This window comes from Podarcis vaucheri, assembly GCF_965113315.1.
Source record: "Podarcis vaucheri genome assembly, chromosome: 2".
NCBI classification, from domain to species: Eukaryota; Metazoa; Chordata; class Lepidosauria; order Squamata; family Lacertidae; genus Podarcis; species Podarcis vaucheri.
The window spans coordinates 127,896,554-127,923,733 of NC_138760.1; the positions used below are offsets into that span (position 1 = coordinate 127,896,554).

The 27,180-nt window shown below is 42.7% G+C and overlaps 1 protein-coding gene and 1 long non-coding RNA gene across 2 annotated transcripts in view; both read right to left on the bottom strand.

The window, feature by feature from the left end:
• The window catches only part of LOC309527552 (vomeronasal type-2 receptor 26-like), a gene marked incomplete at its 3' end in the record, with an annotated part of 17,111 nt that extends 10,954 nt beyond the window's left edge, over positions 1-6,157 (bottom strand). Inside the window, exons 1-2 of the mRNA XM_082214377.1 lie at positions 5,964-6,157; positions 4,956-5,082 (exon numbers count right to left, since the gene is read on the bottom strand). The remainder of the gene's footprint in view (positions 1-4,955; positions 5,083-5,963) is intronic.
• Positions 6,158-16,387: 10,230 nt separating this feature from the next.
• On the bottom strand, positions 16,388-17,378 carry LOC309527464. Its single transcript, XR_014217245.1, has 2 exons — positions 17,292-17,378; positions 16,388-16,587 (listed from the first exon to the last, which is right to left on the bottom strand). It is a non-coding gene; the product is annotated as an uncharacterized lncRNA (long non-coding RNA).
• Positions 17,379-27,180: the final 9,802 nt, after the last annotated feature.

Consider the following 27,180-nt stretch of genomic DNA (forward strand, 5'->3'; position numbering starts at 1 on the left):
AAGAGGGTATCTGTGGGTGGATTCAGAAGAAGGTAGTCCGGGCTGTCTTGAAATATGTGGTGGCTTGATCACTCTTGAATATTTCCAACATGAGCCTATTGACTTATGACGACTACTGCTAACAGGTCGCTAATACTGGTTGTTTTGGAAGTGTAGATGGTAGAGAGGTTTCTGGCAAGACATTTGTGAACAATGATTTTATGAATTTAGAGCTTCTGCAATTTTCCTGCCATAAACCACGTGTCAGGGACTGGGCAGAGGAGGAATGGTGGAGAACGCCTTCCCATCTTGACTCTTCCAGTGAAGAGGAAAAACAAAAAAATTCCTTCCAGTAGCACCTTAAAGACCAACTAAGTTAGTTCTTGGTATGAGCTTTCGTGTGCAAGCACACTTCTTCAGATTCCCTTGCACACGAAAGCTCATACCAAGAACTAACTTAGTTGGTCTTTAAGGTGCTACTGGAAGGAATTTTTTTGTTTTGACTATGGCAGACCAACACGGCTACCTATCTGTAAGTGAAGAGGAAGACAGTATAGATTTATATTTATTTTTTTTTAAATTTTTATTGGGTTTTCACATTTTATATAGACAAAAACAAAAACACAAAAAACAAATAAACACATAAACAAAGAAAAAAATAAGAAAACAACAACAAACATATATACTTTCCCGAAAATGTTATTTCCTAACCCTGGTCATTGACTTCCCCCTACCCCCTCCCTTGCATCCCCATTTCCAAATTTATGTCAGCAAATTGGCATTTCCCTGTCTTAATATTAGTCCTTTTATAAAAACAAACAAAATTAATTTTTTCTAAGTTGGACCTCAATTCCCTTCCATCGATTTCCCATTTTGTCTTGAATAATGATCTTTTTAACCAAATCCCATAATCATGAGTGTTGTTAGAACTTAATTTTTCCCTCCCTCCCATCCCCGGTTTGCGTCCCTTCCCAAAGCATGTCCAAAATAACAGTTCCTAGCCCGGGTTCCTCACGTCCGAGGCCCTCCAGTCTCTTTCAGTCCCTCTCCGCCGGTCTTGTTGGTAATCCTTTATGCCAGTCGTCACATCTCGAAAGAGTTCTTTCACCATCAATCCAAAATGTCTTCCCATATTTGCAAACAGCTGCTGAAGAGTTTCCACAAGGCATGAATCTTGAAGGTAATCAAAGTCAGAGTCTATGTGGAGGCCCCGATTATATTTCTTTATTTTAAATTCCTTAATATCATAGACTCCCAGGACCTCCACTTTCGTCTTCTGCATCTTTCGTGGATTTATAGTAGATTTGCTCCAATAATCTCCTTGTTTGTATTCCACAAGCGTCAGCTTCTGCTCAGTATTTTCCCAGATCACTTCTTCTCTTTCTTGTTTTGTCTTCTCCTCTTCTTTTATTATCATTTCTGGTTCAGCTGTGGATTCTTTCTCATTGAGGTCCTCGTTACATTCAGCAGGACTACTTGTTTCAGAAGTCAAGGTCATCAATTGTTCACTCATAGCCGTAGTCTGCTCTTGTAAGATTCCGACCAAATAGAACATCCTTTCGATTTCTCCCAGTATCTTTCCATCCACAGCCATTGTAGTTCCACGGAATTCCCTCTAGAGGGAATCTGGTTACTTAGTATTCTTTTCCCCAACAGTCCTTTGTCTTGTTATTGTTTCTTTGTTTCCAACAATTTTAGATCAATTGTAACTCTTTTTAATCCAGAGGTAACTTAGGTAGCAATTTTCCACTATTAACAGTCCGTTTGACAGCTTTGACAGCTGTCAAACTCTGCACTTCTTAAACCAGCTCCAAAGCAGGACGCTCCCGGGCCCGGGAGGGGGGGGTTGTTTACAACAGAACACAAAACATCCAACACTCCTCTCTCCTGCTCAAAATTTCCAAATCTTGGAAGTTACTGTCTTTTTTTAAAACTCACCCTTTACAGGGTAGGCACTCCAGCTTAGTTCTTTTTTCGTTGCTCTAGATCGTCTGCAAGGTAGGGGGTGCGGACTTCCTTTTAGCACATCCCCCGATCGTCTCAAATTCAGTGGATAAATTTCTTAAAAGCCAAGTCCAAATTACTCACGGGTTGTTTTTTCAGCCGAATTTCAAGGAAGGAAGTCAGCGCTCTCCGGTCATGGCTCGCGGCTTCGCTCAGCAGAGGTAGCGATGGACTCTCAGTGCCGCGCCACCCCCCGTATCCCCTCCGCAGCCTTTAAAAAGGCTCTTCGCGAATCAGGGGGGGCGCTTAAGGCACCCGCCGAGTCTTCAGTCCGCAGGCACCGCGCCTGCGGTTTTAAGGGTCCCCGTGTCGCCGGCACGGCAAAGACCCGTCCCCTGCTGAGCCGATTCCCTCCGGAGCTCGGAGGGAATCCGCCATTCCCAGATCGCGTCAACCCCGGAAGTCGACAGTATAGATTTATAACAGTGGTTTGAGGGAGGTCACAGCTCAGAGGCAAATGAGGGGAAAAGTTGGGAAATAATGGGAGAGGAGAAGGAGGCGGCAGAAGTGGAGTGGCAGCTGGTTGATACAATGTCCTTAGAAAGCAACTAAGACCCTCCATCTCCTAGAACCTGGCAAGCCTTAAAAGTAGGAGAGCAAAGAGCTCAAAGACAGAGGGTGCGTAGCAACATCCATAGAAGTGACGAATGAGGATGTGGGAGAGACAAGGGTCACTCAGGACAACACCATTATCTAAGAGGCTGAGTTCTCTCTCTGTAAAAATTGAAATAAAAAAGGACGGTAAGAAACATTTCCTTTTCTTTTTGCTTTCCTGGGCAACCAGCCAGAAGCTGCTGACAGCATCCTGACAAATTGTCCCAAAGTCAACTTTAATTGGCGGTTAGGTCATAAATCATGACAGATGGCATAGCAGGAGCCACGGGGCAGCCAGCCAACACTGATAACTGAGAAGAACCATTTTACAACAAAATTTATTGTTAAGATAACATATAGAACAATTAACCGGCACAATAAATCAACAAAATGCAGAATTTGCAAAGATTTTCTGGGGTACCTCCTAACAACTGAGGGGGTGCATATGGATCCAGCTAAGGTGCAGAGCGTAGTTTCGCGGCAGGAGCCCAAGACAAAGAAAGACCTGCAGAGGTTTGTAGCATTGGCCAAATATTTCCGCAAGTTCATATCAGCCTATTTGAGATTCACTACACCCCTCACGGATTGCTTGTAGGGCAAGAAGCCGTTCCAGTTGACAGCTGAGGCGCAATAGGCATTTGAGCATCTCAAAACCTTGTTCTCCTCAGAGGTGTACCTAGCTCATGCAGACCCCCACAGGGTCAAATAAACAGACACCTTTGACAGAGTGGTTGGTGCTGCGCTGTGAAAGGAAGACCAAGATGACCAAAGTCTTTATACTTTCCTGGGCAACCAGCTGGAAGCTGCTGGCAGCAGTGTTTGGTCCACGTTAACAACATTGTATTATATATGTAAAGCCATGAATCTTCAAAGAAGCTAAGAATCAGACACTACCACCATCACTTTTTGTAGTTAGCTGTGCCTTTCTGTTCAGATCGGGCCTGAGGATGATAATGTAGCACTTGGGAAGGAAGATGCAGCCCAGAAGCCCAGCACTGGAGGCCAACATAGAGAAGATCTGCACAGCCACCATGAACTTCCCTTTGGTGCTCAGGTAGGTGGGAACAAAGGACACCCAAACACTGCAGAAGACCAGCATGCTGAAGGTGATCAGCTTGGCTTCATTGAAGGCCCCAGGCAGCTTCCTGGCTAGGAAAGCCACAATGAAGCAGATGGAAGCCATGAAGCCCATGTAGCCAAGGACAGTGTAAAACATGGCAACAGATCCCTCATTGCATAGAAGGATGATCTCTCTAGCTTGGGAGTGCATGTCGGAGTCTGGGAAGGGTGGAGAGATTCCCAGCCAGATGCTGCAGATGACAATTTGGATACCGGAACAGGAAAGGACAGTGGAGTTGGCCAGACTCTTCCCCAGCCATCTCCTCACCTTGTTCCCTGGCTTTGTGGCCAGAAAGGCCAGCACCACAGTGATGGTTTTTGCCCATACAGAAGAGACGGCAACTGAGAAGATGATGCTGAAGGCTGTTTGTCGGAGAAGGCAGGTCACTTTGCTTGGCTGGGCGATGAATAGGAAGGAGGACAAAAAGGAAAGCAGGAGGGAGCTGAGGAGGATATAGGATAAGTCCCGATTGTTAGCTTTGACTATGGGAGTTTCCTTGTATTTAATGAAGATTCCTAGGACAACATTAGTGGTTAAGGCCAAGAAGATGGCAAAGGAAACCAGGACAATCCCCAAGGGTTCTTCATAAGTGAGAAATGTTATAATCTTGGGGACACATTTGTCTCGCGCTTGATTTGCATGCTGATCTTCTGGGCATCTGGTGCAATGCTTTGCATCTGAAGAGAAGAAGAATGACTTCAGAATGACCAACAAAATTCTTACATCCATACCTGTCTATTTTCTGACAGAGGTTGCCATGGTGATGCACTGTGCGTTTGAGATGTCAGGAAAATACAGTCTTTAGCAAGGTGTGCTGGGAAGAATAAGGTAGAAAACAAGGTTGCCTTGTTGGCTTGGCTGGCTGAAGATTGGTTGGGAGAGATTTCTTCCACTGAAATGCTGCACTGCTATGGTAAACAAGTCGCTCTTGATCATGTACTAAGATCTGGACTTCCTTCATGCAGACTGAAGGTGTAAATATGCAAATCAATCATATTTCTTAAAGCTACGGCAGTCTCCCCTGAGTCTATAATTCTCCAAATGAGCACGAACCCTGGGTGATCCCTGGGACCCTCTGGAAACCTGCTACAGCTCGGCCGAGAGTGGGGTGGTGTAGATTTAAATATTTGCCCCTTCCCCTCATGGTTGTTGCGTTCAGGTCCTTCTAGTTGGCTTTTCATGGGCATCTGTTCAAATTTGTAAGAACAGAGTGTTGGACTCGATGGACCTTTGGCCTGATTAAGCAGGAGTCACCCACCTTCCTGAATGGAGATGGTCCCTTCCACACAAGGAGCACAATCATAGCAGCAAACGGGCTCTCCTTCTTTAGCAACTCTGGCATATCCAGGGCGACAGCTTTTGGTGCATCTTGAATGAGGTACGACCTAAAAACAACAAGAAGGAAGCTCTAAGGAGATCAGCATGAATTATAGACATCATCTGAAGGCCCTGAATTAAAAAATGTGCTGAAATAAAAATTATTTTTATAATACTGATTCAAGTTTAGAAATCTGTAAAATGGGAACGAGACCCTTCTAAGTTTGTTAGAACTGTTGAGAACTCCTCTTCTTTCTGACATATAGTTTCATTTTTAATTGTTGAACACAAATTTCTCCATTTCTCCATTTCTGCACCCCCATTCCCACATGTGTCCCTTATAACACAGAGGTATGACAGCCCTTTACTATGGTGTGTATTGTTGTGCTTTTATAAGCGTTCTCTGTTATTGGGCAGCTGAAAATGCCCACATGGCAGCTAGGGCCACACTGCCAACTTTTGGCCTATTGACGTCCTTGTTTCATCCACTCAGAGGGATAGATTAAAATGCAAGTGTAAGAGCAGCCTCTCCTCTCTTTGCCCCTTTCCATCTGAATTGCTATGCAAAACAGAGAGAAAACAGCAGTGCTGTACACAACCAGGAGTGGGTCTCTCTCTGCACAGGGCCCACTTAGGGTTAAACTGAAAATGGCCCCTATCAGCATATTATCAGAACATAACAGATGTTACCGCAAGGCAACCAGTTGTGCCATAGTGGTAAGAGGGTTGGATGGGAATCTGGGAGACTAAGGTTCAAATCCCCCTGAAGCCATGGAGCTTCCTAGGTGACCTTGGGCCAATCACTTCCTCTCACTCTATCCTACTTCACAGGGTTTTTGTGGGGATTAAGTGAAGAGGCAGAAAACCATATATCGTATTTTGAGCTCCCTAGAGAAAAGGTGGGATATAAGTGCAACAAATAAACAGATAAATGAATGAATGCAATGACCTTGCTGAAGTTCCCAGGCCACACAATGGCTTCTGGTTTAATGGAGAATTTTATGTCGGAGGATGCCTGTCCCTCGATGCTCCCAACTTTCCTTCTGCTGTGAGATCTATTGGGAAATACGACCCAGTTCACGATATCAAAGTTGGCAGTCAGCTCCCCATTCTGATCAGAATACATCCCTCCTATGGATGAATTGGAAATCCAAATTTCTTTCAAGAAAGTGTGAAGATAGAATGGCAGAGAAAACACCAGCATTTAGGAAACGTGATATCAGGGTTGTGTGTGACAACTGTAGGCTTGTGTCCAAACTTCATAAGAGATGAGAGTAAACTATATTTAAACAAAACAATTTTAGGATGTTTCCTGGGCATACGATTGAAGTTGAATATTTTGTGGGATGTAGTCCTGTTTTCTTTGATAATTGAGAAAGGTTCCAAACATCTTACCAATTTCATGAGGATTGTCCTAAATCAAGGACATCAAGGCAGAGACCTTATGTCACTAAAGATGCTGACAGGTCCTTTATCAGGTTTTAAATCCTCGAGAGATACGACTGAAATAAGCAATATAGAGGACATGTTCAAGCAAGCTCTTGGGAAATGTAGAAAGCTTGCATGCATTTTAATTGGCTCTAATGTGACTTCCTGTTTCCTGCCTAGGGTAATGGCTGACTCCTATGTGGTCGGACCTCCGGTTGTGCCAGAAATGCAGAGTTAATATAAGGGTAATTTGCTCTGCCAACCCCAGGGGGGGGCGCTGCGTCACCCGCAGATCATTATCTGTCACTCGCAACAAAATGCGAGGACAGAGGGTGCTGGGTGCCAAGCCTGGCACGGGGCCAACTGGGAACTCTCCAAAGTTGTTCCTTTGTGCAGGGCTCACCTGTGTTATAAAAATTAATTAGATCTGGACAAAAAACAGACATGTTCTGGACTGGCAGGTAAAATAAATAATCTGCTGAATTATACTGTCACCGGATGCCAAACTTTCACTTAACTTGCTACTTCATGATTTGGTGAACCTCCCCAAGGGGAAATTAATTACTCAAAGGATACGCAGGAAGGGTAAAAACTAACTGGATGTATAGCTGTATAGTTCTCGATGGGGGAGCCTCAATTAGAACTAATAAAATAAGAAAATTCCTTCCAGTAGCACCTTAAAGACCAACTTAGTTAGTTCTTGGTATGAGCTTTCGTGTGCATGCACACTTCTTCAGATACACTATAAGACCTATTACAGTCGTTAAGAGTCGTCAACAGGCTCATCTCAGCTATCCGCCAATCTCCCATTCCCACCACCCTTCTGAGTAATACCCCTCCCCACCTTCTCACTATATAGAAGGATCTGGCAACTTCTGTTTCAGTGTATCTGAAGAAGTGTGCATGCACACGAAAGCTCATACCAAGAACTAACTTAGTTGGTCTTTAAGGTGCTACTGGAAGGATTTTTTTTATTTTGACTATGGCAGACCAACACGGCTACCTATCTGTAATAAAATAAGATCAGATATGAAAGTTGTTGGGACTGAGGAGGCGGTTGCTGTTGCATATTTACAAAATGAAGAAATCTCCTTTTCAGGAGGCCGAAAATATCTTTGGGTTACAAAAGGGTGTACTTTACATAAGAACGTACTTGTTAGTATGGATTATCTAAACAGAATGCAGGAGCACTTTCAACTTTTAATTTGTGACTTAGCGTGCAGTCCCTGGTGGAAGTTTAAATCAGACTTGGAAGAGGATGGAGGAGGTTTGGGCTGAGAGGATGGCAATTGTGACGCAGATGAAATAGAAATGAACTCTCCCCCTGGGTTTCTGTTTTTGTTTTTTTTAAAGATATCTGGTGGATTTCAACTTGGGAAATTTTACATCGAATAGTGCATTTGTTCACACGGATTACAGTTATAAAAGGTGAAAGTAACTTCGTATCCTGCCTGCCCCTCTAAGGGCCCAGGGGGGGCAAGTTTTGGATTCTGAAAGAACTTAACAATCACCAAAAGATTGCTCGGTGAAATTTTCCCTGCAGTATTTCTGCTTTTTCTTATGGAAGAATTTGGAATAATAGCTTCTTTAACACTTTGAGAGCTTGCTACGTCATTAATCTTTGTGCTGAAGGAAAGTTGGAAAACAGCTCAGAGCCAAGAGATAAGATGATGGAACGAAAGGAATGAATGGAGGACTAGCGCTGGAAAATTATTGTTGGACAACAACACAGAAATAACACTTTCTCTGCATGTTAACAATAAGATGAAGATGGACAGTTAGAATTATGAAATTGGAACCAACAAGCAAGAAAACAAAATATAAACAAAAAATATTGCCTCTAGAAACCAGGACATGGGGAATCCCCCAAATTATTTGGATTTGGAAAATATAATTGGCGATAATGTATATGATTTGATTTGATGTGATTTGATTTGTTAATAATTGGAAGATTTTTATTGGAAAATGAATAATTTTTTTATAAAAAACACACAATTGTCTTTATTCTAGCCTATTGTGATCTCAACTTTCTATACAGTATGTTTCAAATTGGGATTTTAAGTTTTTTAGTGATAATTTTATTCTTTTGTCTTTTTTTCTAAACTGCTTTGAGGTTTTTTTCAGTGGGCAAGCAATATGTAAATTATTAAACATAGTAATTATTTAAGGTTTATTTGAGAGAATGCCCTTTAACCACTTTTCATAGCTTTACTTGTGCTTTGAAGGATTTTTTTCTAACCTTCCTAAATTATTTATTTTTAAAACATATTTTAATTAATTTTAAAAGTATTGTGGAACAGCAAAGATAGATGAACCATTAAAAAAACTTCTTAATATGTACTACTAAAGACAGGGCATAGGAAACCTAAACATATGAAACAATTACAATGAGATAAACTACAAGGAATATAGAATCTGAAAAGGATTCCAGAGATGGGCAAAGTATTTGCAAAAAGGGGGAGAGGACAGACCTGCCATGGCTGCAGCCTTTGAAGTTCCAATCTGTCTTCTCCACCCGCCATTACCTTCCATTTGGATTTGGATGAATAGGCAGCATTTAAGGCTTGGGCCACAAACTGGATGCCGTAGTAAGTGCTGTAGCGGTCTTGAGACCAGATTGCCTCCATCTCCTCCTTGGATAAACTTTCCTGTTGTTCCATTTCTGTGCACCTTGTCCAGCCCTCCACGGACAGCACATTGTTTGAACATGTACAATTGAATACTCTTTCGAAAAACTGTGCAGCTGCAGCTCTATGTTCAAATGAAAGTTGAGTATAGTAACCCTGTTCTGTCCTTTTTTCGGTATTCATTACAAAGGACAAAGAACCTTGGGCAGGCTGGAAGTAATCTGTGCCACCAAACAACATCACATCAATGTCCAGAAGATCTGTTGTGATCCAGACTATCCCCTGAGATTTCCTCACTTCCTGAATTCTTTGTAACATCACAATTGGATAAATTCTGTGTTCAGAGTCCCCATAATAAACAAACACCTTGACTTTTCTAAAGTCCGAAGCTTTACAATGTAAGGATGACATTTGATCCAGGGTTGAAATATGAAATTTTTCCAAGAAAGCAACACAAATCCCACTGCGGATCAGCAGAAGGGTGAAAACACTCAGGAACCTTTCTCCATTTTCATTGTCTGGAACAAAGAGACCGATCCACGTCCACCCAAAATGTAGTAACAACTTGATAATCCCCAAGTGCTGGGTTTCTTCTTTGGGGACTATCCGGTAGACAAAAGGGAACTGGGTTTTGTCATCCAGATCCTGAGCAGCAGAGCCAAAACTGATCTAGTAAGAAAAGGATTGGTGTCATGTTTTCAGAAATACACACGAAGGGTCCCATCACATGATCAGGCCAAAGGCTCATCTAACCAGATGCTTACAGGATGTCTGCCATGCCTCTGATGGATTAATCCTGTTCAGAAGAGGACCTGGAGCTTACAGAGAAGGAAGTGGCTCCAATGGACACTGGTGTAGAGCAGGGCATTTGGGCCTTGTGGGCTCATGGCACCCCAACCTCTTCCTAGAGTCACAATGGGGCACTACACAGAATGAGAGGCAGAAGGTAAGCAGCTGCACAGTTTGGAGGAGTGCAAGTACTTAAACTTCTGTGTTCAGTTAGCTTTCAGACATCCACTGGTCTTCCTGAGAAACAAGAACCCTTTAGGGGCCAGGGGCTACTTTCAACTAAATCTTCCTATTGACAAACTGGAGAGGGAGATAGGAAGAGGCTGGGGGTTTTTAAAATCACTTTCCATATTCTTAAAGTGCGATCCCCCCCTTTGGTCTCTCTTTTTGGGTGCTTCTCTTTTGTGTTGCCTGGAAAATTTGGCCCTTAGAATATTGCTGAAGTACAACTCTGCACAAGTACATCAGTACACACAACCATGGCTAAAGGCCAGAATGGTTGGCTTTGAAGTTTAGAAACTTCTGGGAGCATGAAGGGGTTCCTCACCACTGCTGGAGAGACAGCAAAGAGGAATGAAACATAACCAATAACTTCCCTTCCAATTCCTACCTGGGGCATTTTGTAGATGCCCAACATGCTTGAAATAAGGTGGGGGATTTCAGAAGAAGTTGCTTCAAAAACAGCCAACACGTTATTCTGTCTTCCACAGCTGTAGTTTGGAATACTGTCTAACATGGCATCGGCAGTTGTCCTGACATCAAAAGCGGCCTCATAGATGCTATAGCCCAGGGTGACATTGGCTAAATGCTTAAGATGCCGGGCAACCTCCTGGGTTGCAAACAAGATGGACAGGACTGGTGAGCTATCCTCTGCTGACCAACTGCAAATAAATGAATACACGAAAAATTGTTTTAGCTTCCCATTCCCCATTAAATGAAAAGAACTTTGCAACATTCCTTGCTCTATACGAACAGAAGAAGAGCTTGCTGGTTTTATATCTATTGGGGCAAACTCTGCAGCTAGGAAGGAGCAGAATCTTTGTCAGGAACTACTTAGAGGATGAGAAGATATGAAAGAGAGAAATGTCCTCTCTTGGGCTTCCCACCTTAACTTCTGAGGGTGGTGGAACTACTTGGTAAGGTTCCTATACTGATTTGAGCGTTTCAGAGAGTTTGAAGGGAAGGTGGTGGTATCCTTACATTCCGATTTTTACACATTCTTTGATCTGCAAGTGCAAGATTACACCGTGGGTTTAGAACTTATTTAAGATATGTTGTAATCCGAATACACCCAAGTCCACCAGGGACATTTAATTTAGACAGTTCTGTTTGGAATAAAGGAATAGAGGAAGCTGTCAAAGCTGTTAACACCTGACTAGGAAGAAACACCCTTTCCCCATAAAAATACAAAATGATACATGAGATGATCAACTGTGCTTTAGCTGCATTAATGAAACTGAAGCCCAAAATAGGGAAAGGGTTCAGAAACAACCTCTTTGTTTGCAGGATACCAAGGGGCATGGCCAGAAACTAGATCCTATCTCTGGAAAACTGAAGCCCAAAATAGGGAAAGGGTTCAAAAATAACGTCTTTGTTTGCAGAATGCCAAGGGGTCACTAGGTACTTGAATGCTGACTCTCAATCCCCAAATCTTCTTCCGAAGGCAATAGAGGGGCAATGGAGGGAGAAGGTTTAATCAGGCATGGCCAGAAACTAGATGTTGTCTCTGGAAAACAGCAATAAGTGTGAATGCAGACTGGGTAACATAAAGTCACTTACGTCTTAGCAGTGTTTTTGGGATGCCGTGAAAAGTTGATTGGGTAAGTTATAAAACCATTTGGAAATACGACCTGACTAATGAGGTGGTCTCCTGGCCTGTAATAACTCAACGGATCAGTTCCTATATTTCTGTTCAATGGGCATTTTGCTTTCTGCATCCTACTGGCTCCATGGGGCATTAGCAGCAGAAACAGCAGCAGCAGAAATATCATCCTGGCTATGCCTGCAAGAATCGTACACTCTTGTGACAGCAGTCACATTAGAAGCACAGCTGGACTCCTACAGTAGCTTCAGAAGCAAAGGTAGAAAAAGGAAACCTCCCATAGAAACAAGGCCTGCCAGCCCCAAATCTCCCAGGTCCAGCTTCTGATATTTATGACCCTGTTCTTCTTTCAGGCTTGTGACAATAAGTTATCTGATGCTGCCTGTGATTCTGATGTTTTGTTATTTGTGGACTCCAAGGCCATCGTTGGGGAAATCCCTGGACTAGATAAGCAAATCACCATGATTTTGATAATTATAGGGTTAAGAAGGTCCACCTCCTCTGCAACTCCCTGGAATCGGTGTGTGACTCAATGGGCAGCTGCAGAGCCAGAGCAAAACATGTTTATGAGAACTCAAAGATGGGACTCTCAATCTGGGCCCTTCTGAACTTGAGGAAACATTAACTTCAGTAAAGTCCAAGAAACTATAGCATATCTAGCGTTATGATTAGGTGGGCCCAGGATCTGATTGATTCTGAAAGGTGGGGAAAACTGTGGACTAAATCAAATTTACAGCATGTGTGTTACTCAAAGAAAATGTATTTAAGATGATGTACCGATGGTATATCACACCTGCCAAACTTGCTAAAATGTATAGAAATCAAGACAAAAAATGTTGGAAGTGTAAGGAGAAGAATTTCCTCCACATGTGGTGGACTTGCTCCAAAGTGGAAGCCTTCTGGGATATAATATATAATGAGTTAAAAAAGGTTTTGAAAAATAAGTTCAATAAAAAACCAGAGACATTTTTATTAGGTTTAATTGGTGAAGAAATACATAAAAGAGAGGTAAACATGTTTATGTATGCCACAAGGGCTGCAAGAACACTTCTGGCTGAGAAACGGAAGCAGCAGGAATTCCCAACACTGGAAGATTGGCAGGTCAAGATGGTGGAGTATGTAGAGATGGCCATGTTGACGGGGAAGATCCGGAATCAGTGTGATGCACTGTTTAAAAAAGACTGGAACAAATTTATATTTTATATCAACAGGTTTACTGACAAGAAGGTGAAATATTATAATTTGACAAAGGGTAAATAAGTGATTATAGAAATGTGAAAAATATGGAAAGATATGTGGAAGTCAGAAAGAGGGAGGGAAGGATGTTGATGCTCTTACAGAGTAATATATTAAGTTATAGAAGTATGTAAAAAAAATTGAATATGATTTAAGTGGAAAATCTACTAAAAATTATTAGAAAGAAAGAAAGAAAGAAAGAAAGAAAGAAAGAAAGAAAGAAAGAAACCATAGAATAGCCAAAGCAAAATGTGTTTGTGAGAACTCAATGATGTGATTCTCAAGTCCAGGGAACTATAGAATAGTTATGATGGACCAAGACCAGCAAGACAGGACTTGATAGAGGTGTATAAAGTCCTGCATGATGTGGATAATATGGATAGGAAAAGTTTTCCTCCCTCCCAGTAATAGTACTAGAAGTTTGGCCTTTAAGCGGGAATTTAAACCCTTGTGTCCTAGGCCCCAGTCCAACTCCCTGATCACTACACCACACTGCCTCAGAACTATAGATTCATTGGCATCCAATGGAGGTCTCTAACACCGAGATAAGCCATGAGATACTCACATGAGCTAATAGAAGTTCGGGTTCATGAGATAGCCCAATCAGCTGACTGGTCCATTGGATTTATACAGTAGCAATAATATCTGGCTTTAGCTTAGTAATATACTAGCAGCCAAGTAGAGATTCAATTCAATTCAGCTTCCAATGACGCTGAGTGTTGGAAGAATCAGGACAGAGAAATCTGTTATAGGCCTTGAAGATTGCTCCTTCCCTGGAAGAACTTCAATCATACATAGTTGGGCTGAGGAAGCCTATTAACATCAGTGTTATCTATGGGGTCCAGTATGTAACAATCCATTATACATTCAAGCACAGTGTGTTTTACTGCAGGTGTTAGTGGAGTTTGGGGCAGATTCTTGAAGATGTGGAACCTTCTGAAGTGACTCTCATTGCTTGCAAATGAGGCCTTCAGCTGTTGAGGTTCTATTGCTCTTTGAACCACTGGGGGGGAAAACATGATTGTTAAAACTCACTGATGGGCCTTTCAATCTATGTATGTGTAAAAGTTTCCTGTAATGCCAACAGTGCAATCCACAGTCAGCATTTAAAGACAATATTGATTTACACCAGTTCAGTTCAGTGAAATGGACATCTTCATTAACAAGTCCATCAGATTATAAGATGGATAGGACTGTAGGGCCTCTCTATCCTTGTTATACATTCACTTTCATCATTCATTACTACTTCCTTTCACAATCTTATTGTGGTCCCATACATGTGATCTCCCAACCGTTGCCCTGCTTGATTTATTAAAGCTTGCCAAGAGGGTATCAGTGGGTGGATTCAGGAGTTTTCAATGCATCCTCATGGAAGAAGGTAGTCCTGGCTGTCTTGAAATATGTGGTGGCTTGATCACTCTTGAATATTTCCAGCATGAGCCTATTGACTTATGACGACTACTGCTAACAGGTCGCTAATACTGGTTGTTTTGGAAGTGTAGATGGTAGAGAGGTTTCTGGCAAGACATTTGTGAACAATGATTTTATGAATTTAGAGCTTCTGCAATTTTCCTGCCATAAACCAGGTGTCAGGGTCTGGGCAGAGGAGGAATGGTGTAGAACGCCTCGCCATCTTGACTCTTCCAGAGAAGAGGAAGACAGTATAGATTTATAACAGTATAGAGGTCACAGCTCAGAGGCAAATGAGGGGAAAAGCTGGGAAATAATGGGAGACAAGGAGGAAGCGGCAGAAGTGGAGCGGCAGCTAGTTGATACAATGTCATTAGAAAGCATCCAGGACCCTCCATCTCCTAGAACCTGGCAAGCCTTAAATGTAGGAGAGCAAAGAGCTCAAAGACAGCGGGCACGTAGCAACACCCGGAGAAGTGACGAATGAGGATGTGGGAGAGACAAGGGTGGAGATTCACTCGGGACAACACCATTATCCAAGAGGCTGAGTTCTATAGCCTCTCTGTAAAAATTGAAATAAAAAAGGACGGTAAGAAACCTTTCCTTTTCTTTATGCTTTCCTGGGCAACCAGCCAGAAGCTGCTTACAGCATCCTGACAAATTGTCCTGAGTCAACTTTAATTGGCGGTTACGTCATAAATCATGACAGATGGTGTAGCAGGAGCCACGGGGCAGCCAGCCAACACTGATAACCGAGAAGAACCATTTCAATGGCTTTTACAACAAATTTTATTGTTAAGATCACACATAGAACAATTAAGCAGCACAATAAATCCACAAAATGCAGAATTCGCAAAGATTTCCTGGGGTATCACCTCACAACTGAGGGCGTGCATATGGATCCAGCTAAGGTGCAGAGCGTAGTTTTGCAGCAGGAGCCCAAGAAAAAAAAAGACCTGCAGAGGTTTGTAGCAGTGGCCAAATATTACCACAAGTTCATGTCAGCCTATTTGAGATTCACTACACCCCTCACGGATTGCTTGTAGGGCAAGAATCTGTTCCAGTTGACAACTGAGGCGCAACAGGCATTTGAGCATCTCAAATCCTTGTTCTCCTCAGAGGTGTACCTAGCTCATGCAGACCCCCACAGGGTGTTGGTCAAATAAACATATGCCTTTGACAGAGTGGTTGGTGCTGTGCTGTGAAAGACCAAGATGACCAAAGTCTTTATACTTTCCTGGGCAACCAGCTGGAAGCTGCTGACAGCATCCTGACAGCAATGTTTGGTCCACGTTAACAACATTGTATTATATATGTAAAGCCATGAATCTTCAAAGAAGCTAAGAATCAGACACTACCACCATCACTTTTTGTAGTTAGATGTGCCTTTGTGTTCAGATTGGGCCTGAGGATGATAATGTAGCACTTGGGAAGGAAGATGCAGCCCAGAAGCCCAGCAGTGGAGGCCAATATAGAGAAGATCTGCACAGCCACCATGTACTTCCCTTTTGTGCTCAGGTAGGTGGGCACAAAGGACACCCAAACACTGCAGAAGACCAGCATGCTGAAGGTGATCAGCTTGGCTTCATTGAAGGCCCCAGGCAGCTTCCTGGCTAGGAAAGCCACCGTGAAGCAGATGGAAGCCATGAAGGCCATGTAGCCAAGGACAGTGTAGAACATGGCGACAGATCCCTCATTGCATAGAAGGATGATCTCTCTAGCTTGGGAGTGCATGTCGGAGTCTGGGAAGGGTGGGGAGACTCCCAGCCAGATGCTGCAGATGACAATTTGGATACCGGAACAGGAAAGGACAATGGAGTTGGCCAGACTCTTCCCCAGCCATCTCCTCACCTTGTTCCCTGGCTTTGTGGCCAAGAAGGCCAGCACCACAGTGATGGTTTTTGCCAAAACAGAAGAGACGGCAACTGAGAAGATGATGCTGAAGGCTGTTTGTCGGAGAAGGCAGGTCACTTTGCTTGGCTGGGCGATGAACAGGAAGGTAGACAAAAAGGAAAGCAGGAGGGAGATAAGGAGGATATAGGATAAGTCTCGATTGTTAGCTTTGACTATGGGAGTTTCCATGTATTTAACGAAGATTCCTAGGACAACACCAGTGGTTAAGCACAAGAAGAGAGCAAAGGACACCAGCACAATCCCCAAGGGTTCTTCATAAGTGAGAAATGTTATAATCTTGGGGACACATTTGTCTCTTGCTTGATTTGCATGCTGTTCTTCTGGGCATTTGGTGCAATGCTTTGCATCTGAAGAGAAGAAGAATGACTTCTGTATCACTAACAAAATTCTTACATCCATAACTGTCTGCTTTCTAATACATTGGGAAACAATAATAAGAGATTAATAAATGATAGGATTTTGATTATTTGGAGTACTGAAGTATTTAAGCCAAGAAGAAGGACTTCAGAATGACTAACAAAATTCTTATATCCATACCTGTCTATTTTCTGACAGAGGTTGCCATTGTGATGGACAGGAAAATACAGTCTTTAGCAAGGTGTGCTGGGAAGAATAAGGTAGAAAACAAGGCTGCCTTGTTGGCTAGGCTGGCTGAAGATTGGTTGGGAGAGATTTCTTCCACTGAAATGCTGCACTGCTATGGTAAACAAGTCGCTCTTGATCATGTACTAAGATCTGGACTTCCTTCATGCAGACTGAAGGTGTAAATATGCAAATCAATCATATTTCTTAAAGCTACGGCAGTCTCCCCTGAGTTTATAATTCTCCAAATGAGCACGAACCACGGGTGACCCCTGGGACCCTCTGGAAACCTGCTACAGCTAGGTCGGCTGAGAGTGGGGTGGTGTAGATTTAAATATTTGCCCCTTACCCTCATGGTTGTTGCGTTCAGGTCCTGCTAGTTGGCTTTTCATGGGCATCTATTCAAATTTATAAGAACAGAGTGTTGGACTCGATGGACCTTTGGCCTGATTAAGCAGGAGTCACCCACCTTCCTGAATGGAGATGGTCCCTTCCACACAAGGAGCACAATCATAGCAGCAAACGGGCTCCCCGTCTTTAGTAACTCTGGCATATCCAGGGCGACAGCTTTTGGTGCACCTTGAATGAGGTACGACCTAAAAACAACAAGAAGGAAGCTCTAAGGAGATCAGCATGAATTATAGACATCATCTGAAGGCCCTGAATTAAAAAATGTGCTGAAATAAAAATTATTTTTATAATACTGATTCAAGTTTAGAAATCTGTAAAATGGGAACGAGACCCTTCTAAGTTTGTTAGAACTGTTGAGAACTCCTCTTCTTTCTGACATATAGTTTCATTTTTAATTGTTGAACACAAATTTCTCCATTTCTCCATTTCTGCACCCCGATTCCCACATGTGTCCATGATAACACAGAGGTATGACGGCCCTTTACTATGGTGTGTAATGTTGTGCTTTTATAAGCGTTCTCCGTTATTGGGCAGCTGAAAATGCCCACATGGCAGCTAGGGCCACACTGCCAACTTTTGGCCTATTGACGTCCTTGTTTCATGCACTCAGAGGGATAGATGAAAATGCAAGTGTAAGAGCAGCCTCTCCTCTCTTTGCCCCTTTCCATCTGAATTGCTATGCAAAACAGAGAGAAAACAGCAGTGCTGTACACAACCAGGAGTGGGTCTCTCTCTGCACAGGGCCCACTTAGGGTTAACCTGACGATGGCTCCTATCAGCATATTATCAGAACATAACAGATGTTACCGCAAGGGAACCACTTGTGCCATAGTGGTAAGAGGGTTGGATGGGAATCTGGGAGACTAAGGTTCAAATCCCCCTGAAGCCATGGAGCTTCCTAGGTGACCTTGGGCCAATCACTTCCTCTCGGTCTATCCTACTTCACAGGGTTTTTGTGGGGATTAAATGAAGAGGCAGAAAACCATATATCGTATTTTGAGCTCCCTAGAGAAAAGGTGGGATATAAGTGCAACAAATAAACAGATAAATGAATGAATGCAATGACCTTGCTGAAGTTCCCAGGCCACACAATGGCTTCTGGTTTAATGGAGAATTTTATGTCGGAGGATGCCTGTCCCTCGATGCTCCCAACTTTCCTTCTGCTGTGAGATCTATTGGGAAATACGACCCAGTTCACGATATCAAAGTTGGCAGTCAGCTCCCCATTCTGATCAGAATACATCCCTCCTATGGATGAATTGGAAATCCAAATTTCTTTCAAGAAAGTGTGAAGCTAGAATGGCAGAGAAAACACCAGCGTTTAGGAAACGTGATATCAGGGTTGTGTGTGACAACTGTAGGCTTGTGTCCAAACTTCATAAGAGATGAGTGTAAACTATATTTAAACAAGATAATTTTAGGATGTTTCCTGGGCATACGATTGAAGTTGAATATTTTGTGGGATGTAGTCCTGTTTTCTTTGATAATTGAGAAAGGTCCCAAACCATCTTACCAATTTCATCAGGATTATCCTAAATCAAGGACATCAAGGCAGAGACCGTATGTCACTAAAGATGCTGACAGGTCCTTTATCAGGTTTTAAATCCTCAAGAGATACGACTGAAATAACCAATATAGAGAACATGTTCTAGCAAGCATTTGTGATGCAGATGAAATAGAAATGAACTCTCCCCCTGGGTTTCTGTTTTTGTTTTTTTTAAAGATATCTGGTGGATTTCAACTTGGGAAATTTTACATCGAATAGTGCATTTGTTCACACGGATTACAGTTATAAAAGGTGAAAGTAACTTCGTATCCTGGCTGCCCCTCTAAGGGCCCAGGGGGGCAAGTTTTGGATTCTGAAAGAACTTAACAATCACCAAAAGATTGCTCGGTGAAATTTTCCCTGCAGTATTTCTGCTTTTTCTTATGGAAGAATTTGGAATAATAGCTTCTTTAACACTTTGAGATCTTGCTACATCATTAATCTTTGTGCTGAAGGAAAGTTGGAAAACAGCTCAGAGCCAAGAGATAAGATGATGGAATGAAAGGAATGAATGGAGGACTAGTGCTGGAAAATTATTGTTGGACAACAACACAGAAATAACACTTTCTCTGCATGTTAACAATAAGATGAAGATGGACAGTTAGAATTATGAAATTGGAACCAACAAGCAAGAAAACAAAATATAAAGAAAAGATATTGCCTCTAGAAACCAGGACATGGGGAGTCGCCCAAATTATTTGGATTTGGAAAATATAATTGGCGATAATGTATATGATTTTATTTGATGTGATTTGATTTGTTAATAATTGGAAGATTTTTATTGGAAAATGAATAATTTTTTTTTAAAAAACCAATTGGCTTTAATCTAGCCTATTCTGATCTCAACTTTCTATACAGTATGTTTCAAATTGGGATTTTAAGTTCTTTAGTGATAATTTTATTCTTTTGTCTTTTTTTCTAAACTGCTTTGAGGTTTTTTCCAGCGGGCAAGCAATATGTAAATTATTAAACATAGTAATTATTTAAGGTTTATTTGAGAGAATGCCCTTTAACCACTTTTCATAGCTTTACTTGTGCTTTGAAGGATTTTTTCCTAACCTTATTATTTATTTTTAAAACATATTTTAATTAATTTTAAAAGTATTGTGGAACAGCAAAGATAGATGAACCATTAAAAAAACTTCTTAATATGTACTACTAAAGATAGGGCATAGGAAACCTAAACATATGAAACAATTACAATGAGATAAACTACAAGGAATATAGAATCTGAAAAGGATTCCAGAGATGGGCAAAGTATTTGCAAAAAGGGGGAGAGGACAGACCTGCCATGGCTGCAGCCTTTGAAGTTCCAATCTGTCTTCTCCACCCGCCATTACCTTCCATTTGAATCTGGATGAATATGCGACATTTAAGGCTTGGGCCACAAACTGGACGCCGTAGTAAGTGCTGTAGCGGTCTTGAGACCAGATTGCCTCCATCTCCTCCTTGGATAAACTTTCCTGTTGTTCCATTTCTGTGCACCTTGTCCAACCCTCCACGAACAGCACATTGTTTGAACATGTACAACTGAATACTCTTTTGAAAAACTCTGCCGCTGCAGCTCTATGTTCAAATGAAAGTTGAGTATAGTAACCCTGTTCTGTCCTTTTTTCGGTATTCATTACAAAGGACAAAGAACCTTGGGCAGGCTGAAAGTAATCTGTGCCACCAAACAACATCACATCAATGTCCAGAAGATCTGTTGTGATCCAGAGTATCCCCTGAGATTTCCTCACTTCATGAATTCTTTGTAAAAGTATGATTGGACGAATTCTGTGTTCAGAGTCCCCATAATAAACAAACACCTTGACTCGTCTCAAATCAGATGGTTTACAATGTAAGGATGACATTTGATCCAGGGTGGAAATATGAAATTTTTCCAAGAAAGCAACACAAATCCCACGGCGGATCAGCAGAAGGGTGAAAACACTCAGGAACCTTTCTCCATTGTCATTGTCTGGAACAAAGAGACCGACCCACGTCCACCCGAAATGTAGCAACAACTTGACAATCCCCATGTACTGGGTTTCTTCTTTGGGGACCATCTGGTAGATAAAAGGGAACTGGGTTTTGTCATCCAGATCCTGAGCAGCAGAGCCAAAACTGATCTAGTAAGAAGAAGAATGGTGTCATGTTTTCAGGAATATACAAGCAGGGCCCCGCCGCATGACCAGGCGAAAGGCCCATCTCTTCACAGTAGCTAACCAGATGCTTGTGGATGTATGCAATGCCTTTGATGGAGGAATCATGTTCAGAAGAGGACCTGGAGTTTACAGAGAAGGAAGTGGCTCCAATGGACACTGGTGTAGAGCAGGGCATTTGGGCCTTGTGGACTCATGGCACCCCAACCTCTTCCTAGAGTCACAATGGGGCACTACACAGAATGAGAGGCAGAAGGTAAGCACCTGCACAGTTTGGAGGAGTGCAAGTACTTAAACTTCTGTGTTCAGTTAGCTTTCAGACATCCACTGGTCTTCCTGAGAAACAAGAACCCTTTACGGGCCAGGGGCTACTTTCAACTAAATCTTCCTATTGACAAACTGGAGAGGGAGATAGGAAGAGGCTGAGGGTTTTTTAAATTACTTTCCATATTCTTAAAGTGTGATCCCCCCCTTTGGTCTCTCTCTTTGGGTGCTTCTCTTTTGTGTTGCCTGGAAAATTTGGCCCTTAGAATATTGCTGAAGTACAACTCTGCACAAGTACATCAGTACACACAACCATGGCTAAAGGCCAGAATGGTTGGCTTTGAAGTTTAGAAACTTCTGGGAGCATGAAGGGGTTCCTCACCACTGCCGGAGAGACAGCAAAGAGGAATGAAACATAACCAACCACTTCCCTTCCAATTCCTACCTGGGGCATTTTGTAGATGCCCAACATGCTTGAAATTTGGTGGGAGATTTCAGAAACAGTTGCTTCAAAAACAGCCAACATGTTATTCTGTCTTCCACAGCTGTAGTTTGGAATACTGTCTAACATGGCATCAGCAGTTGTCCTGACATCAAAAGCGGCCTCATAGATGCTGTAGCCCAGGGTGACATTGGCTAAATGCTTAAGATGCCTGGCGATCTCCTGGGTTGCAAACAAGATGGACAGGACTGGTGAGATTTCCTCTGCTGACCAACTGCAAATAAATGAATACACGAAAAATCGTTTTAGCTTCCCATTCCCCATTAAATAAAAAGAACTTTGCAACATTCCTTGCTCTGTAAGAACAGAAGAAGAGCTTGCTGGTTTTATATCTATTGGGGCAAACTCTGCAGCTAGGAAGGAGCAGAATCTTTGTCAGGAAATGACAAATGTGCTGCTCTTAGATGGAATGGGCATTCAGAGAGCCCTAGCACAAGAAAATGATCCAGGTCCCCCAAGCATAGTCCTATATGTGCGTTTTTTGATGTTCCTTCTTCCTTCCCACAACAGTGAAGGAGTACAGGGGGGATATATGAAGGACAGATTTTCCGATTTCTGGGGACACTGTTTCCCCGACATCAAGTAAGGTTGTGACTAGGAACCCAATGAATTAATGTGTAACATGTGAATAGGAGGGAAATCAAAGGTATAGTCATGTACTAGATCCAGAAATATTGCCTATTGACAGAAATATTGTTAAGCATGCCTCCTTGTTTCTAGGTCACATCCAATGTAAGCCCCAGCCAGCATGTTCAATGGTCAGGGATAATGGGAGCTGTAATCCAGCAAAATCTGAAAGGCCACAGGTTGGGGGAAGCAGCCGTGCACCTCCCAGAAATTGCCAGCTTCTGATCCCCTGCCCAACTTCCACAGGGCACATAAAATATACTTAGGGTAACAATTAGGAAAAGTTGCATTCCTCTGTGATAAGTACTGTTTCCAATGAAAGACATCAGAATGGTCGTTCTATATTTCTTGCCAAAAAAGCTTCACCATACACAATGACCCTTTCCAAACATGTCAAGAGGCCAATGTACAGACATTGATGGACATCAATGTCTGTACACTAATGCGCAAAGCATGGGAAATAAACAAGATGAGCTTGAGCTCTTGGTACAGCAAACTAAATATGACATAATAGGCATCACTGAAACCTGGCGGGATAAGTCCCACGATTGGAATGTAATAATGGAGGGATACAATCTATTTCAGAGAAACAGACCAGACAAGAAAGGAGGAGGAGTGGCGTTATATGTCAGGGATTTGTATACCTGTGAAGAGATCCAAGATTTAGAACCTCAAAGCCAAAGTGAAAGCATTTGGGTCAAAATCAAGGGAGAGAAGAATAACATTCTTCTCCTCATTGTGGGAGTTTACTATAGATCCCCAAGCCAAACGGAGGACATAGATGATGCCTTCCTGGAACAGATGGCCAAGCATGCAAAAGGAAGGGAGATAGTAGTAATGGGGGACTTCAATTACCCGGATATTTGTTGGATGTCAAACTCAGCCAAGAGCATAAGGTCAAACAGATTCCTCATTGGCCTTGCAGACAACTTCATTGTCCAGAAAGTGGGAGAAGCAACAAGAGGAACAGCCATTTTAGATCTGGTCCTAACCAATGTTGATGACCTGGTTAGTGGGGTAGAAGTGGAAGGATCATTAGGCGCGAGTGTCATGCTCTTCTGAAGTTTACTATACAGCGGAAAGGAGCAGCCAAGCATACTAGGACTCAATTTCTTGACTTTAAGAAAGCCGACTTCATAAAACTTAGGGAAGTGCTGGGTGAGATCCCATGGACAGTAATACTAAAAGGAAAGGGAGTTCATGATGGCTGGGAGTTTGTTAAGAGGGAGATAGTAAAAGCACAACTTCAGGCAATACCAATGAGACGGAAACATGGAAGGTGCCTAAAGAAGCCAGGGTGGCTATCTAAAGAACTTTTAACTGAGTTAAGATTAAAAAAGGATGTGTACAAAAAATGGAAAAGGGGGGAAACCACCAAAGAGGAATTCAAACAAATAGCCAGCACATGTAGACACAAAGTCAGAAAAGCTAAAGCACAGAATGAACTCAGGCTTGCTAGAGAGGTTAAAAGCAACAAAAAAGGCTTTTATGGGTATGTTCGTAGCAAAAGGAAGAACAAAGAAACAGTGGGGTCACTCAGAGGAGAAGATGGTGAAATGCAAACAGGGGACACAGAAAGGGCTGAACTCCTCAATGCCTTCTTTGCCTCAGTCTTCTCCGATAAAGAAAACAATGCCCGACCTGAAGAATTTGGAGCAAATGATTCAGCAGAGGAAACACAGCCCAGAATAACTAAGGAGATAGTACAAGAATACTTGGCTAGTTTAGATGTATTCAAGTCTCCAGGGCCAGATGAACTGCATCCAAGAGTATTAAAAGAACTGGCAGATGTGAGCTCAGAACCACTGGCAGTCATCTTTGAGAATTCCTGGAGAACAGGCGAAGTCCCGGCAGACTGGAGGAGGGCAAATGTTGTCCCTATTTTCAAAAAGGGGGAAAGAGAGGACCCACATAATTACCGCCCAGTCAGTCTGACATCAATACCAGGGAAGATTCTGGAGCAGATCATTAAGCAAACAGTCTGTGAGCACCTAGAAAGGAATGCTGTGATCACCAATAGTCAGCATGGATTTCTGAAAAATAAGTCATGTCAGACTAACCTGATCTCGTTATTGACAGAATTACAAGCCTGGTAGATGAAGGGAACGCAGTGGATGTAGCCTACCTTGATTTCAGCAAGGCATTTGACAAGGTGCCCCATGATATTCTTGTAAAGAAGCTGGTAAAATGCGGTCTTGACTATGCTACCACTCAGTGGATTTGTAACTGGCTGACTGACCGAACCCAAAGGGTGCTCATCAATGGTTCCTCTTCATCCTGGAGAAGAGTGACTAGTGGGGTGCCACAGGGTTCTGTCTTGGGCCCGGTCTTATTCAACATCTTTATGAACGACTTGGATGATGGACTCAAGGGCATCCTGATCAAATTTGCAGATGACACCAAACTGGGAGGGGTGGCTAACACCCCAGAGGACAGGATCACACTTCAAAACGACCTTGACAGATTAGAGAACTGGGCCAAAACAAACAAGATGAATTTTAACAGGGAGAAATGTAAAGTATTGCACTTGGGCAAAAAAAATTATGAGAGGCACAAATACAAGATGGGTGACATCTGGCTTGAGAGCAGTACATGTGAAAAGGATCTAGGAGTCTTGGTTGACCACAAACTTGACATGAGCCAACAGCGTGACGCGGCAGCTAAAAAAGCCAATGCAATTCTGGGCCTCATCAATAGGAGTATAGCATCTAGATCAAGGGAAATAATAGTGCCACTGTATTCTGCTCTGGTCAGACCTCACCTGGAGTACTGTGTCCAGTTTTGGGCACCACAGTTCAAGAAGGACACTGACAAACTGGAACGTGTCCAGAGGAGGGCAACCAAAATGGTCAAAGGCCTGGAAACGATGCCTTATGAGGAACGGCTAAGGGAGCTGGGCATGTTTAGCCTGGAGAAGAGGAGGTTAAGGGGTGATATGATAGCCATGTTCAAATATATAAAAGGATGTCACATAGAGGAGGGAGAAAGGTTGTTTTCTGCTGCTCCAGAGAAGCGGGCACGGAGCAAGGGATCCAAACTACAAGAAAGAAGATTCCACCTAAACATTAGGAAGAACTTCCTGACAGTAAGAGCTGTTCGACAGTGGAATTTGCTGCCAAGGAGTGTGGTGGAGTCTCCTACTTTGGAGGTCTTTAAGCAGAGGCTTGACAACCATATGTCAGGAGTGCTCTGATGGTGTTTCCTGCTTGGCAGGGGGTTGGACTCGATGGCCCTTGTGGTCTCTTCCAACTCTATGATTCTATGATTCTATGATTCTAAGTTAAGTGGAAGTTTGGCATCCGGTGACAGTATAATTCAGCAGATTATTTATTTTACCTGCCAGTCCAGAACATGCCTGTTTTTTGTCCAGATCTAATTAATTTTTATAAAACAGGTGAGCCCTGCACAAAGGAACCAGTTCGGAGAGTTCCCAGTTGGCCCCGTGCCAGGCTTGGCACCCAGCACCCTCTGTCCTCACATTTTGTTGCGAGTGACAGATAACGATCTGCAGGTGACGCAGCGCCCCCCCCCCGGGGTCGGAAGAGCAAATTACCCTTATATTAACTCTGCATTTCTGGCACAACCCGGAGGTCCGACCACATGGGAGTCAGCCATTACCCTAGGCAGGAAACAGGAAGTCACATTAAAGCCAATTGAAATGCATGCAAGCTTTCTACATTTCCCAAATGCTTGCTAGAACATGTCCTCTATATTGGTTATTTCAGTCGTATCTCTCGAGGATTTAAAACCTGATAAAGGACCTGTCAGCATCTTTAGTGACATAAGGTCTCTGCCTTGATGTCCTTGATTTAGGACAATCCTCATGAAATTGGTAAGATGTTTGGAACCTTTCTCAATTATCAAAGAAAACAGGACTACATCCCACAAAATATTCAACGTCAATCGTATGCCCAGGAAACATCCTAAAATTATTTTGTTTAAATATAGTTTACTCTCATCTCTTATGAAGTTTGGACACAAGCCTACAGTTGTCACACACAACCCTGATATCACGTTTCCTAAATGCTGGTGTTTTCTCTGCCATTCTAGCTTCACACTTTCTTGAAAGAAATTTGGATTTCCAATTCATCCATAGGAGGGATGTATTCTGATCAGAATGGGGAGCTGGCTGCCAACTTTGATATCGTGAACTGGGTCGTATTTCCCAATAAATCTCACAGCAGAAGGAAAGTTGGGAGCATCGAGGGACAGGCATCCTCCGACATAAAATTCTCCATTAAACCAGAAGCCATTGTGTGGCCTGGGAAATTCAGCAAGGTCATTGCATTCATTCATTTATCTGGTTATTTGTTGCACTTATATCCCACCTTTTCTCTAGGGAGCTCAAAATACGATATATGGTTTTCTGCCTCTTCATTTAATCCCCACAAAAACCCTGTGAAGTAGGATAGAGTGAGAGGAAGTGATTGGCCCAAGGTCACCTAGGAAGCTTCATGGCTTCATGGGGATTTGAACCTTAGTCTCCCAGATTCCCATCCAACCCTCTTACCACTATGGCACAACTGGTTCTCTTGCGGTAACATCTGTTATGTTCTGATAATATGCTGATAGGAGCCATTTTCAGGTTAACCCCAAGTGGGCCCTGTGCAGAGAGAGACCCACTCCTGGTTGTGTACAGCACTGCTGTTTTCTCTCTGTTTTGCATAGCAATTCAGATGGAAAGGGGCAAAGAGAGGAGAGGCTGCTCTTTTCATCTATCCCTCTGAGTGGATGAAACAAGGACATCAATGGGCCAAAAGTTGGCAGTGTGGTCCTAGCTGCCATGTGGGCATTTTCAGCTGCCCAATAACAGAGAACGCTTATAAAAGCACAACAATACACACCATAGTAAAGGGCTGTCATA